The sequence below is a fragment of the Bos javanicus genome, chromosome 8, assembly GCF_032452875.1.
Source record: "Bos javanicus breed banteng chromosome 8, ARS-OSU_banteng_1.0, whole genome shotgun sequence".
Taxonomy (NCBI): Eukaryota; Metazoa; Chordata; class Mammalia; order Artiodactyla; family Bovidae; genus Bos; species Bos javanicus.
The window spans coordinates 79,762,013-79,776,848 of NC_083875.1; the positions used below are offsets into that span (position 1 = coordinate 79,762,013).

General features: G+C 40.2%; 1 pseudogene; it reads left to right on the forward strand.

Moving 5' to 3' along the window:
* The first annotated feature begins 3,068 nt into the window (after positions 1-3,068).
* On the forward strand, positions 3,069-4,300 carry LOC133253439 (programmed cell death protein 10-like; annotated as a pseudogene).
* Positions 4,301-14,836: the final 10,536 nt, after the last annotated feature.

Genomic DNA, 14,836 nt, shown 5'->3' on the forward strand with positions numbered 1-14,836 from the left:
CAGTTCATTTGGATCTTTTTTGTATTCTTTTTTGTATTCATGGATCTTCCATGTATTCTTTCCATCTCTTCTTGATCTCTTCAGCATCTACTAGGTCTCTACAATTTATGTCCTTTATCATGCTCATCTTTGGGCAAAATGCTCCTTTGATATCTCCAACTTTCCTGAAGAGATCTCTAGTCTTTCGCCTTCTGATGTTTTCTTCTAGTTCTATACACTGTTCACTGAAGGCCTTCTTGTTTCTCTGTGCTGTTCTTTGGAAATCTGTGTTTAGTTTGATATACCTTTCCCTTTCTCCCTTGCTTTTCACTTCTCTTGTTTTTTTAACTGTTTGTAAGATCTCCTCAGATAACCACTTTGCCTTCTTGCTTTTCTATTTCTTTGGGATGGTTTTGTTTGCTGCCTCCTGTACAATATTACAGACTTCTATCCATAGTTCTTCAGGCATACTCTTAACTAGATCTAATCCCTTGAATCTATTCATTACCTCCACTGCATATGCATAGGGGATTTGGTTGAAGTCATACCTGGCTGGCCTAGTGGTTTTCCCCACTTTCTTTAGTTTAAGAATGAATTTTGCTATGAGAAGCTGGTGCTCTCAGCCACAGTCAGCTCCAGGTCTTGTTTTTGCTAATTGTATACAGCTTCTCCATTTTCAGGTACAAAGAATGCAATCAATTTGATTTTGATATTGGCCATATGGTGATGTCCATGTGTAAAGTCATCTCTTGTGTGATTGAAAAGGGTATTTGCTATGACCAATGCATTCTCTTGGCAGAATTCAGTTAGCCTTTGCCCTGCTTCATTTTGTTCTCCAGGGCCAAACTTGCCTGTTACTCCGGGTATCTCTTGACCTCCTACTTTTGCATTCCAATCCCCAATGATGAATAGAACATCTTTTTTTGGTGTTAGTTCTAGGAGATCTTCATAGGTCTTCTAGGTCTTCATAGAACTGATCAACTTCAGCTTCTTCAGAATCGGTGGTAGGGACATAGACTTGAATTACTGTGATGTTGAATGGCTTGCCTTGGAAACAAATGGAGATCTTTCTGTCATTTTTGAGGTTGCATCCAAATACTGCATTTTAGACTCTTTTGTTGATTATGAGGGCTACTCCATTTCTTCTATGGGATTCTTGCCACAGTAGTAGATATAATGGTCATATGAATTAAATTTGCCCATTCCTGTCCATTTTAGTTCACTGATTCCTAAGATGCCTATGTTTATTCTTACCATCTCCTGCTTGACCACGTGCAATTTACCTAGATTCATGGCCCTAACATTCCAGGTTCCTATGCAGTACTGTTATTGAAGCATTGGATTTTACTTTCATCGCCAGATCTACCCACAGCTGAGCATCATTTCTGCTTTGGCCCAGCCTCTTCATTCTTTCTGAGGCTATTTAGTAGATCTCTTTTGCTCTTCCTGGGTTTCTGTGATAGCTCAGTTGGTAAAAAAAATCCACCTGCAATGGGGGAGACCTAGGTTCGATCCCTGGGTTGGAAAGATCCCCTGGAGAAGGGGAAGACTACCCACTCCAGTATTCTAGCCTGGAGAATTCCATGGACTACAGTCCATGGGGTTGCAAAGAGTCAGACACCACTGAATGACTTTCACTTCGCTCTTCCCCAGTAGCATGCTGGACACCTTCAGACCTGGGGGACTCGTCTTCACTGTCATATCTTTTTGTCCTTTTTTACAGTTCATGAGGTTCTCACAGCAGAAATACTGAGGTGGTTTGCCATTCCCGCCTCCATTGGATCACGTTTTGTCAGAATTCTCTGCTATGACCCATCTGTCTCGGGTGGCCCTGCACGGCATGGCTCATAGCTTCACGGAGTTACATAAGCCCCTTCACCATGACAGGGCAGTGACCCGTGAAGGGGTATTTGTCTTTAACCAGTTTTAATTCTCTTTCAAGAGCATGCAGGAGTATGGTTGACAATGTAGTCATAGCTTATACCTCTGAGAATGTGAAGGTGTTGAAATAACAAATTGTCATTTTTCAGTGGCAACTATGTTACCTCCAACTTTTTCATAATGCTGTTTCAAAATTTCCCTCATGTAATTCAAGACTGTTGGTTTTATCTTGATTTTCTCCACAGATCTTAAGACAGCTGTTCATTTTAATAGAACTTGAGGTCTTTGAACCCTGAAAACATTTGTACATTTTTTAAAAAGTTTATTTCTGTCTTTGCATTCCCGAAACTAAAATAGAAATAATTTAATCTTATTTCTATAGTAAATGCTTTATTATAGTCATCAATATTTACATTTCTGAGACTTATTAGTCACCCAGAAACATACACACATACTTTCTCAGTGTTGAATGTTTTCAGATTTAATAACTTCTAAACCAGTTTTTGGAACCTATCACAAACTGTTGTGCTAAGTTATATATGAAAGTGTTAGTTGCTTAGTCGCGTCTGACTCTTTGCCACCCTGTGAACTGTAGCCCACCAGGCTCCTCTGTCCATGGGATTCTCCAGGCAAGAATACTGGAGTGGATTGTCATTCCCTTCTCCAGGGATCTTTTCAACCCAGGGATCAAACCTGGGTCTCCTTCACTGCAGGCAGATTCTTTACCATTTAAGCCACCAGGGAAGCCCAAGTTATATATATGCATGAATCTAATTTCTTCACTGTTAGAATATAAGCAAACTGAGAAGTACTGTCCTATACTGTACCTTAAAATAAAAGAATGAATGTGCATTCATAAAAGAATATTCATTTATCAAAAAATATACATTCTAGATGATTTTTTGACAATATTTGGAGAACTCTTTTATAAAAATTTGAGAGCATCCAAAAATAAAAATATAAAATTTACCTTTCTTTTGAAACAAATTATTTTGTGTTACTTAAAAACTTAAGTTATAAAAGATTTAAATCAGTGTCTTAGTTTATTCAAGACAATAGATGTCCATGTTGATTACCCTTACATGCTGTTATTTGATTGCTCAGTCACGTCTGATTCTTTGAGACCCCATGGACTGCAGCACACCAGGTTTCTCTATCCTTCACCACCATCTCCCACTTATACATTCAGAAATGTCAATTTTAGGGTTCCTCTAGGGTCTGTCCGGCATCACCAGAGTGAATTGATCAGGGAGTTGAAAAGGGCTTCAAAGGTGGCAAGTGAAGTCAGTACCTCAGTAACCGGTCAGTATATGTTTTGTGCTTTATTCTTTTATCGCAAAAAAGAGAAGAAAGACTGCTGTGAATGAAGATTCCTCTGCATTTTAGCACTGCTTTTTCTACTGTAGTTGGCTTTTGAATGAGGATGACAATGGAAGAGATGAAGAATGAAGCTGAGACCACTTCTATGGTTTCTCTGCCCCTCTATGCAGTCATGTATCCTGTGTTTAATGAGCTAGAACGAGTAAATCTGTCTGCAGCTCAGACATTGAGAGCAGCTTTCATTAAGGCTGAAAAAGAAAATCTAGGACTCACACAAGACATAATTATGAGAATTTTAGAGGGAAAAAAGTGTAGAAGTCAACTTCACAGAATCCCTTCTTCAAATGACAGCTGGTGATGTAGAAGAGTATATGATTGAACCATCAAAGCCAGAATTTCAGGACCTAAACGAAAAGGCACAAGGACTTAAACAAATTCTCAGTAAGATCCCAGATGAGATCAACAACAGAGTGAGGTTTCTGCAGACAATCAAGGATATAGCTAGTGCAGTAAAAGAACTTCTTGATACAGTAAACAATGTCTTCAAGAAATATCAATACCAGAACCGCAGGGCACTTGAACACCAAAAGAAAGAATTCGTAAAGTACTCCAAAAGTTTCAGTTATACTCTGAAAACTTATTTTAAAGATGGCAAGGCAATAAATGTTTTCATAAGTGCCAACAGACTAAATCATCAAACCAACTTGATACTTCAGACCTTCAAAACTGTGGCCTGAGAGTTGTATATGTTAAGAGACATACTTCTCAGTGGCATCATTGGACTGCCTTTATCTGTAAATTTTAAAGTTTGACTGTATAAATTATCAGTCCCTCCTGAAGGGATCTAATAACCCAGGATGTTGAATGGGATTATTGCCATCTTACACCACATTTTTGTAAAATGTAGCTTAATCATAATCTCACACTGAAGATTTTGCATCACTTTTGCTATTATCATTCTTTTAAGAATTATAAGCCAAAAGAATTTATGCCTTAGTGTGTCATTATATAACGTTCTTTAAAAGAATTGTAAATATTGGTATTTGTGTCTGACATTTTAACCTGAAAGTGATATGCTGCAAGATAATGTATTTAACAATATTTGGTGGCAAATATTCAATAAATAGTTTACGCCTGTTAAACATTTCTTTACTTGAAAAAATGCACATATATATATGTGAATATATATATGATCAGAAGACGAAGACAACTTGGTGTAACGTCTGCTGCTGCTGCTAAGTCACATCAGTTGTGTCCGACTCTGTGCGACCCCATAGACGGCAGCCCCCGGGCTTCTGTCCTGGGATTCTCCAGGCAAGAACATTGGAGTGGGTTGCCATTTTCTTCTCCAGTGCATGAAAGTAAAAAGTGAAAGTGAAGTTGCTCAGTCATGTCCAAATCTTCGCAACCCCATAGACTGTAGCCTAGCAGGCTCCTCCATCCATGGGATTTTCCAGGCAAGAGTACTGGAGTGGGTTGCCATTGCCTTCTCTGGTATAATGTCTAAAGAACTTCTAATGGAGGCTTATTAGCAGTTTATCAGGTAATAAAGCTACAAGAATTCCTATTTTTTTGTCCTTAATCACTCTGGGCAAAAAGTAGTTAATGGAGATATTTTTGTTAGTTACGGTATTTGAGATACTGAGTATTTTTCCAACCTTTGTTTTAAGAGACTTAGAAGAAGTAGATGGCAGTTTACAGTGTCTTCACATTCTACATGTCTACACAGAGCCATGTTTGAGCTCTGTGACAATGTAAGATTAAGTCTTTCTGGCATGCTGGGCCGTAATAAGCTTTGTGTCTTTTTTCCATATATAGCCACAACTAATAGTAATTTGAAGCTATATCAATGCTAGTTGGTTTGAAATTGTCATGAGTGTTAATATTATATACACTCTTTAAATATGTACAGTTTTGTTTCACCATAGAGAAGTTCTAAGGAAATTATGTATCAAGTATTCATGTTAAGTGATTTCATTTTTCAACTATGATAAAATAAAGGAAAAAAATCAGAAAAATAAAAAAGAAATGTCCATTTTAACATTATCTTCAGAGTATGGTGTTAGAGTAAGCAAAAGTGCTGTAACAAAGAAACCCCAGGAGGTACAATGGTTCAAGTGCAATAGAATTAGACTCCTCACTTGTGTAATAGTCCTGGTTATTGCAACTCTGATGTTTGTTCTCCAGGAGGTAACTCAGGAACCCAGACTCTTTCCATCTTTGTGGCTCTTAGGGGCTCACTGTAACCAGACTGTGGAAGTGGGACAAGGGGCAGAAGATTTACACTTATTTCTATAAAGGTACTTCCACTCATAAGCCATCAGCTAAATTCAGTCACAATAATCACATCTACCCTGAGGCACACTGGGAAATGTAGTTTAACCACTGCCATTTGGGAGGGGAAATCAATTTTCTGTGAATAGCTAGAGTTCCAGCAGGCCATGGCACCCGACTCCAGTACTCTTGCCTGGACAATCCCGTAGACGGAGGAGCCTGGTGGGCTGCAGACCATGGGGTCGCTAAGAATCGGACACGGCTGAGCGACTTCACTTTCACTTTTCACATTCATGCATTGGAAAAGGAAATGGCAACCCACTCCAGTGTTCTTGCCTGGAGAATCCCAGGGACAGGGGAGTCTGGTGGGCTGCCATTTCTGGGGTTGCACAGAGTCGGACACGACTGAAGCGACTTAGCAGCAGCAGCAGCAGCCAGCTACATCAGAAGACCCCTGGTGGCTCAGACAGTAAAGAACCCACCTGACGATGCAGGAGACGTGGGTTCAATCCCTGGGTCGGGATGATCCCTTGGAGAAGGAAGTGGCAACCCACTCCAGTGTTCTTGCCTGGAAAATCCCACGGACAGAGGAATCTGGTAGGCTACAGTCCATGGGGTCATGAAGGGTCGGAGAAGACTGAGAGACTAACACTTTCTGGCTACATCAGGTCAGACAACTACACACAATTACAGTGATGTGGGAGACTATTTTCTAGGTTTGAAAGTTACTCAGATTAGGATTTACATGAGCCTTTCACTTTGCAGATTTGAGTCCGGGACACTAAGTTTGCTTTCACTATTGGAACAGTTACAGCTAAGTCGCTTCAGTCGTGTCCAACTCTGTGCAACTCCACAGACGGCAGCCTACCAGGCTCCCTGGTCCCTGGGATTCTCCAGGCAAGAACACTGTTGGAATAGAGATGTGTATTATGGAGAGACACATGTGCATGTGTGCTCAGTCACTTCAGTCGTGTCTGACTCTGCAACTCTATGGACTGTAGCCTGCCAGGCTTCTCTGTCCACAGGATTCTCCAGGCAAGAAGATTGAAGTGGGTTGCTGTGCCCTCCTCCAGGTGATATTCACCCAGGGATTGGACCCACAGCTCTTATGTCTCCTGCATTGGCACAGGCAGATGCAAAACTAGAGCTACCAAGATTGCCACTTTCTGGTAAGAGGGATTGCTGCCACCTGGAGGATGAACACCAGAGTGAAAATCCAATTTTGGGGAAGCTCAGAACAGTTGTGTAAATGCTGGCTCTTATGCTTTAAAATTTGAACTTCATGTAAAATGGTGCACAGGCACAAAGCCTTTTCCTTCCTAAACTGTACCCAAGCAACCTGAAGTTGGTCCAGGACTACTCTATTTCTTTCCCTTAGAAGAAATAGATCAAGCTCACAGAAATATAATAACGAGCCAAGTCAAGCTGAGAGGGAAAAAGCTTTGAGTGCTAGTTCTAAGGCTTTGCTGTGGGGCTTTGAAATCTTCACATTAGGACCTGGGGCTTCCCTCATAGCTCAGTCGGTAAAGAACCTGCCTGCGATGCAGGAGACCTGGTTTGATTCCTGGGTCTGGAAGATCCCTTGGAGAAGGAAATGGCAACCCACTCCAGCATTCTTGCCTGGAGAATCCCATGGACAGAGGAGCCTGGTGGGCTACAGTCCATGGGGTCGCAAAGAGTTGGGCATGACTGAGTGATTTTCACTACTACTGCTTTCACTAATGGGTGGAACTAGTCTAATTTATTTTCTAATTGGACACATTCATTTTCTAAATTCATAATGAATTAGAGAGAAATAAGTTCTATTATAAACTGTTCATTTAAAAATTCCCTGAGTCAGAGACCTGTCCTGGGCAAGGATCCAGCTCTGACGTGTGGCTATTTTATGCCAGCTTGACACCTACCTGAATGTTCAGGCATCTGCCATTTACACAGTCGAACATTTTAAATATCACCCTTGCTAGATCCCCTCTTAAGGAACATTCTCCCAAGTATAGGGATGAAGACTCCTGGCCTCAAAGGAAGGCCACCTTTAAAGTCAGATTTTGATAGGATGCTTCTGCTTTGTAAATGTTTTTCCATATCTGGGCAAGGAGCCTGTTCATTTAGGATTGGAATGGCTACGCCACACTGTTGGTGCAGGAAATGTGTTTCCCTTGAAAGTTGCCTTTGAATAAGATAGGATGGCCCATCTTCACAGGGAATTAGCAAATAAAGTTGTGTAGTCTGAAATTCAGTAGAACTCTTATTTTGATTGGTTCTAGACACTACCAGGTACAATACAAATCTAAAATAAGAGGTGTCAAAGACTCCCAGAAAAAAAGAAGTAAATAAAACAAATGAAGCCGAAATATTTATACTTTTTATGAGCATAACTTTGAGAAAAACTGTTCAGGATGATAGAAATAAAAGTGTGGACTTCATGAAGCAATCAATCAGTAAATTATATATTATCACCTGCACAAATACTTTGAAATGGATTAAAGAGATAAGGCTTCAGAGATCTAAATTTTATAATTATTTTCTACTTGGAAAAAATTCCTTTTCTTTTCCAAGTGACAATCAGTTACTCAACTGAATTATGAAATCTAAGCTTAAAGGTATATATTATCTTTACCAAATAAAAATGTAACTTTGGTATATAAAGTATTCCACAGAAACCCTGCTCAGAGTACAAGAGTACACCCCACTCCAGTACTCTTGCCTGGAAAATCCCATGGATGGAGGAGCCTGGTAGACTGCAGTCCATGGGGTCACTAAGAGTCGGACACTACTGAGCGACTTCACTTTCGCTTTTCACTTTCATGCATTGGAGAAGGAAATGGCAACCCACTCCAGTGTTCTTGCCTGGAGAATCCCAGGGACGGGGGAGCCTGGTGGGCTTCCGTCTATGAGGTCACACAGAGTCAGACACGACTGAAGCAACTTAGCAGCAGCAGCAGAAACCCTGCTACAAAATTATAAGATTAGGATCAAAAAGATACAAGTTGGCACCCTTGGCATCAGACAGACAATCAATAGATGTAAAAATTATTCAAGGAACTTTTCCTTCTACTAGGATCTTTTACTATAATTTGAACAGTTCTAACGGGACTTCCCTGGTGGCTCAGCGGTAGAGAATCCACCTGCCAATGCAGGATACAGGGGGCGGGGTTGATTTTGGGGTTGGGAAGATCCCCTGGAGAAGGAAATGGCAACCCACTTCAGTGTTCTTGCCTGGGAAATCCCATGGACAGAGGAGGCTGGCAGGCTCCAGTCCATGGGACCACAAAGAATCACATGCAACTTAGCATCTGAACAACAACAAAAGGGCTTTAATACTACACCATAAAATTAACTTGAAGAAGTTTGTTTTAAGCACTAGTGAAACTTACTTACATCTTTTAATACTGAAAAATCCAAAACAAAATTTATTTTTATGAATTTGAGTAAAAGAACAGATAGACATATTCTCCCTGATTTTTATCACAGACCAAAAATTCAATGCAAACATGACATTGTAGTTTATGTAAAGTTTTAATTTATTTTTGGTAAAAGGCTAAAACTGTAGCTTCCTAAATTTATTACATTTATTCTTACACCATTATTCAAAAGTACTATATAAAAGGAAACATGGATTCAGTTAAATTGAATTTTTAAAGCCATTGTTATACAATTGACTCTGGTAAATTTTCAACACTACTGAGTTATATGGACCTACAGACGTTTTCTGTTTACACTATCTAAGGGATGTTTTAAGGTGTTTAATTTTTCTGATATGTTCTTAATATTTTTTTTTAATTTTACTTGTTTATTTATTTATTTGACCTTGCTGGGTCTTCATTGATGCACACAGGATTTCTCCAGTGGGGGCTACTCTTTCGTTGCTGAGCGCTGGCTCTAGAGTGCATGGGCTTTAGTAGCTGTAGCACTTGAGTTCAGTAGCTCCCAGGCATGTGAAATAGTCCCAGATCAGGGAGCAAACCCATGTCCCTGCATTGGCAGGTGAATTATTAACCACTGGACCCCCACAGAAGTCCTGATAGGTTCTTAATATTAACAGTAATTTAAGTGATTTAATGTCAACTTGTAAGTTCTTACTGGCTTTGATATCTTGGAATAGCAGTTTAGTTCAGTTCATTTCATTTCAGTCGCTTAGTCATGTCCGACTCTATGCAACCCCATGAATTGCACCACGCCAGGCCTCCCTGTCATCACCAACTCCCGGAGTTCACTCAGACTCACGTTCATTGAGTCAGTGATGCCATCCAGCCATCTCATCCTCTGTCACCCCCTTCTCCTCCTGCCCCCAACCCTCCCAGCATCAGAGTCTTTTCCAATGAGTCCACTCTTTGCATGACGTGGCCAAAGTACTGGAGTTTCAGCTTTAGCATCATTCCTTCCAAAGAACACCCACGACTGATCTCCTTTAGAATGAACTGGTGGGATCTCCTTGCAGTCCAAGGGACTCTTAACAGTCTTCTCTAACACCACAGTTCAAAAGCATCAATTCTTTGGTGCTCAGCTTTCTTCACAGTCCAACTCTCACATCCATACATGACCACTGGAAAAACCATAGCCTTGACTAGACAGACCTTTGTTGGCAAAGTTAATGTCTCTGCTTTTGAATATGCTATCTAGGTTGGTCATAACTTTCCTTCCAAGGAGTATGCGCCTTTTAATTTCATGGCTGCAGTCACCATCAGCAGTGATTTTGGAGCCCAAAAAAATAAAGTCTGACACTGTTTCCACTGTTTCCCCATCTATTTCCCATGAAGTGATGGGACCAGATGCCATGATCTTAGTTTTCTGAATGTTGAGCTATAAGTCAATTTTTTCACTCTCCTCTTTCACTTTCATCTTGGGTTGCCGGGAAATTTTCTGAAGGTAACGTTTTAAGGGGCAGAGAAGATGTCTGTTGAATGTGTTTTAGTGAATTTTTTCTTTTAGATAACTGGTAATGGCACCCCACTCCAGTACTCTTGCCTGGAAAATCCCATGGATGGAGGAGCCTGGAAGGCTGCAGTCCATGGGGTTGCTGAGGGTTGGACAGGACTGAGCGACTTCACTTTCACTTTTCAATTTCATGCATTGGAGAAGGAAATGGCAACCCACTCCAGTGTTCTTGCCTGGAGAATCCCAGAGTTGGGAAGCCTGGTGGGCTGCCGTCTATGGAGTCGCACAGAGTTGGACACGACGGAAGTGACTTAGCAGATTCACATACAGTTGTAGGAAAATATAGAGATCTCATGCATCCTTTACCCTAATGGGATCATCTTGCAGATGTCAGTGCAATATTCCAACTAGGATATTGACATTGATGCCATCAAGATACAAAAGAGTTCCACCATTGTGTTGCACTTTGAAAGTCACAGTCACTTCTCTCCAGCCTCATCGAATTCCCAACCCCAGGCAACCACTACTTTGTGCTCCAGTTCTATAATGTTGTCATTTCAAGAATGTTATATAAATGGAGCCAGATGGTACCTAACTATTTTGGCTTCTTTTTAGCACAATTCTTTGGAGTTTTGTCCAGATTGTTGCATGTATCAATAGTTCATTCCTTTTTAATGTTGAGTTGTATTCTTCAGTACAGATGTATCACAGTTTAACTGTTCACCCCTTGAAGGACATCTGGATTGTTTCCATTTTCCAACCATTATGGATAAACTACTATAAATATTTATGTACAGGATTATGTGCAAACATAAATTTTCATTTCTCTGGAATAAATACCCAGGAGAAAGTGAAAGCATTAATTGCTCAGTTGTGTCCAACTCTTTGCAACCCCATGGAATGTAGCCCGCCAGGCTCTTCTGTCCATGGAATTTTCTGGGTAAGAATACTGAAGTGGTTTGTCATTTCCTTCTACAGGGGTCTCCCCAACCCAGGGATTGAACCCTGATCTCTTGCATTGCAGGCAGATTCTTTACCATCTGAGCCATGAGGGAAGCCCCAGTGTCCTAGAGTGCAAATGCTAAATTGAAGGTTAATTGCTAAATTGAAAGCTAGTTGCATTTTAAGAATCTGCCAGTTTCCCGGAGTGACTGTGCCATCTTTCTTTCCCACCAGAAATACACAAGTAATCTTTTCTCTGTATCTTCAACAGCATTTGGTGTCACATTTTTTATTTTAACCATCTCTTAGATATGTGATTCTCTTAGGTATTTCTCATCATAGTTTTTATTTTCATTTCCGTAGTGAGTAATGATGCTGAACACTTTTCAAATACTTGTTTACCATCTGTATATGTTCTTCAGTGAAAGAAAGACGTCTCTCTACGTCTTTTGTCCGTGCTTTTTTGTATTGTTTGCTTTTTGTACTGTTGAATTTTGAGGATTCCGTATATATTCTAAATAGTATTCTTTTGTTAGATTTGTGGCTTGAAATTGTTTTTTGCCGGTGTGTTTGCTTCATTTTACCAGGATCTCTCACAGAATGGAAGTCTTAAATTTTGATGGTGTGTAATTTATCAGTTTTCCTTTTTTGGATCAAATCTGAGAACTTCTTGCTGATACTTGTGTTCAGCCATTTCAGTCATGTCCAACTCTCTGTGACCACATGGACTATAGCCTGCCAGTGCCAGGCTTCTGTGTCCACAGGATTTCCCAAGCAAGAATACTGGAGTGGATTGCCCTTTCCTTCTGCAGAGGATGTTCCTAACCCAGGGATCAAATCTGCATCTCCTGCATCGGCAGGTGGATTCCGTACTGCTTCTCATCCAAACTGTAATACTTTGGGAAGTATTCTTTGAGCCACCAGGGAAGCCCTTGCTGAAAATGAGTTAACCATAAATGCATAAGTTTATTTTGGGGTTCTCTATTCTGTTCCACTGGCCAATGTGTTTGTTTTTATGCCAGTACCAGCTGTGTAATATAGTTTCAAACCAGGAGCATGATGCTTCCAGCTTTGTTCTCGCTCAAAATTGCTTTAGCTGTTTTCAGTCTCTTATGGTGTCACACGAATTGTAGGGTTGTTTTTTCTTTTTCTGTGAAAAATGCCACTGGGACTGATAGGAATTTAGCTTAAAGAAAAAAACTCCAACTCATAAGGTCATCTATTTTATTTGTGAAACCTATGCTTTCACATATTTGCCGTGCATTTGGTTCATTTCTTGTCTTATAAGTTTAAGTTTGCACGATACCATCCCAGTTTACACCTGATATAGCAGTATAATAATTACTAGCGCCCCCTCATGCTGTCAGAAGTATTACAGTTTAGATGAGAAATTGTATGTCCACCTGTCCACACACATTGTAATACCTCCAACATGAATTACCTCCCAACTCTCCATATTGAAAAGGTGCTATGACATAAACAAAACACTAAAGTTTAAAAGAATAAAATAATACAATTTTTACCATATAAAGTTTTATGCGTTATTCAAAGATTGAGGACAGAGTAGGCCTTTTGAGAGCAGGGAAGCAATGCCTTGACGGCACCTAAAATCTGCTCACTTCTGCCAGGGTGATCATTGTCCTTCGGAATTTCTTGGCTTCAGATTTCACCTTTGCCAACAAAGAATCAATGTGTGTTCTTATTCAGCAAGGAATATGATGCCAATATTCTTATTAATTAGAATTTGCTTAGGATTATTGATGATGGTGTGAAAGTGCTGCACTCAATATGCCAGCAAATTTGGAAAACAGTAGTGGCCACAGGACTAGAAAAGGTCAGTTTTCATTCCAATCCCAAAGAAAGGCAAAGCCAGAGAATGCTCAAAGTACCGCACAATTGCACTCATCTCACACGCTAGCAAAGTAACGCTCAAAATTCTCCAAGCCAGGCTTCAACAATACATGAACTGTGAACTTCCAGATGCTCAAGCTGGATTTAGAAAAGGAAGAGGAACCAGAGATCAAATTGTCAACATCCGCTGGATCATGGAAAAAGGAAGAGAGTTCCAGAAAAACATCTATTTCTGCTTTATTGACTGTGCCAAAGCCTTTGACTGTGTGGATCACAATAAACTGTGGAAAATTCTTCAAGAGATGGGAATACCAGACCACCTGACCTGCCTCTTGAGAAATCTGTATGCAGGTAAGGAAGCAACAGTTAGAACTGGACACGAACAATAGACTGGTTCCAAATAGGAAAAGGAGTACGTCAAGGCTGTATATTGTCACCCTGCTTATTTAACTTATATGCAGAGTACATCATGAAAAATGCTGGGCTGGATGAAACACAAGCTGGAATCAAGATTGCCTGGAGAAATATTGACAACCTCAGATATGCAGATGACACCACCCTTATGGCAGAAAGTGAAGAGGAACTAAAAAAGCCTCTTAATGAAAGTGAAAGAGGAGAGTGAAAAAGTTGGCTTAAAGGTCAACATTCAGAAAACTAAGATCATGTCATCTTGTCCCATCAATTCATGGGAAATAGATGGGGAAACAGTGGAAACAGTGACAGACTTTATTTTGGGGGGCTCCAAAATCACTGCAGATGGTGACTGCAGCCATGAAACTAAAAGACACTCCTTGGAAGAAAAGTTATGACCAACCTAGACAGCATATTGAAAAGCAGAGACATTACTTTGCCAACAAAGGTCCATCTAGTCAAGGCTATGGTTTTTCCAGTGGTCATGTACGGATGTGAGAGTTGGACTATAAAGAAAGCTGAGCACCGAAGAATTGATGCTTTTGAACTGTGGTGTTGGAGAAGACTGCTGAGAGCCCTTGGACTGCAAGGAGATCCAACCAGTCCATCCTAAAGGAAATCTGTCCTGAGTGTTCATTGGAAGGACCGATGTTGAAGCTGAAACACCAATACTTTGGCCACCTGATGTATAGAACTGATTCATTTGAAAAGACCCTGGATGCTGGGAAAGATTGAAGACCGAAGGAGAAGGGGATGACAGAGGATGAGATGGTTGGATGGCATCACTGACTCAGTGGACATAATTTGAGTAAACTCTGGGAGTTGGTGATGAACAGGGTCGTCTGGTGTGCTGCAGTCCATGGGATCACAAACAGTCAGATACAACTGAGCGAATTAACTGAACTGATTGTGTACTCACATACAAAAAGAAGCTGCTACATTGCAACAGTCTGAGAAATGGGACCTAGATACATAGACTAGTAGGCTTTGGGGAAATTTAGGGGTAAAAATTTAATATTAACAATACAGTGAAACATAGTAAGCCTGAATACAGTGATAATACTGATAAAATGTTGCATATATTATAGTCTTAAAGGAACATATCAAAAGCTTTCTTGTAAGGATTGAAATGTTGCACAGTTTGTACTTGAGAGATAGAAAATCTGGAGCTCAAATGAGTTCTCATGCGAATTTAAACCTGATTTAAAAAACACTGAAACTGGCAAAGAAAAATGCTTTAAGCTCCTTATTTCATTGTTAGTAGGTAATATACTATTCATCATTTCTCCATATCTGGAGGAAA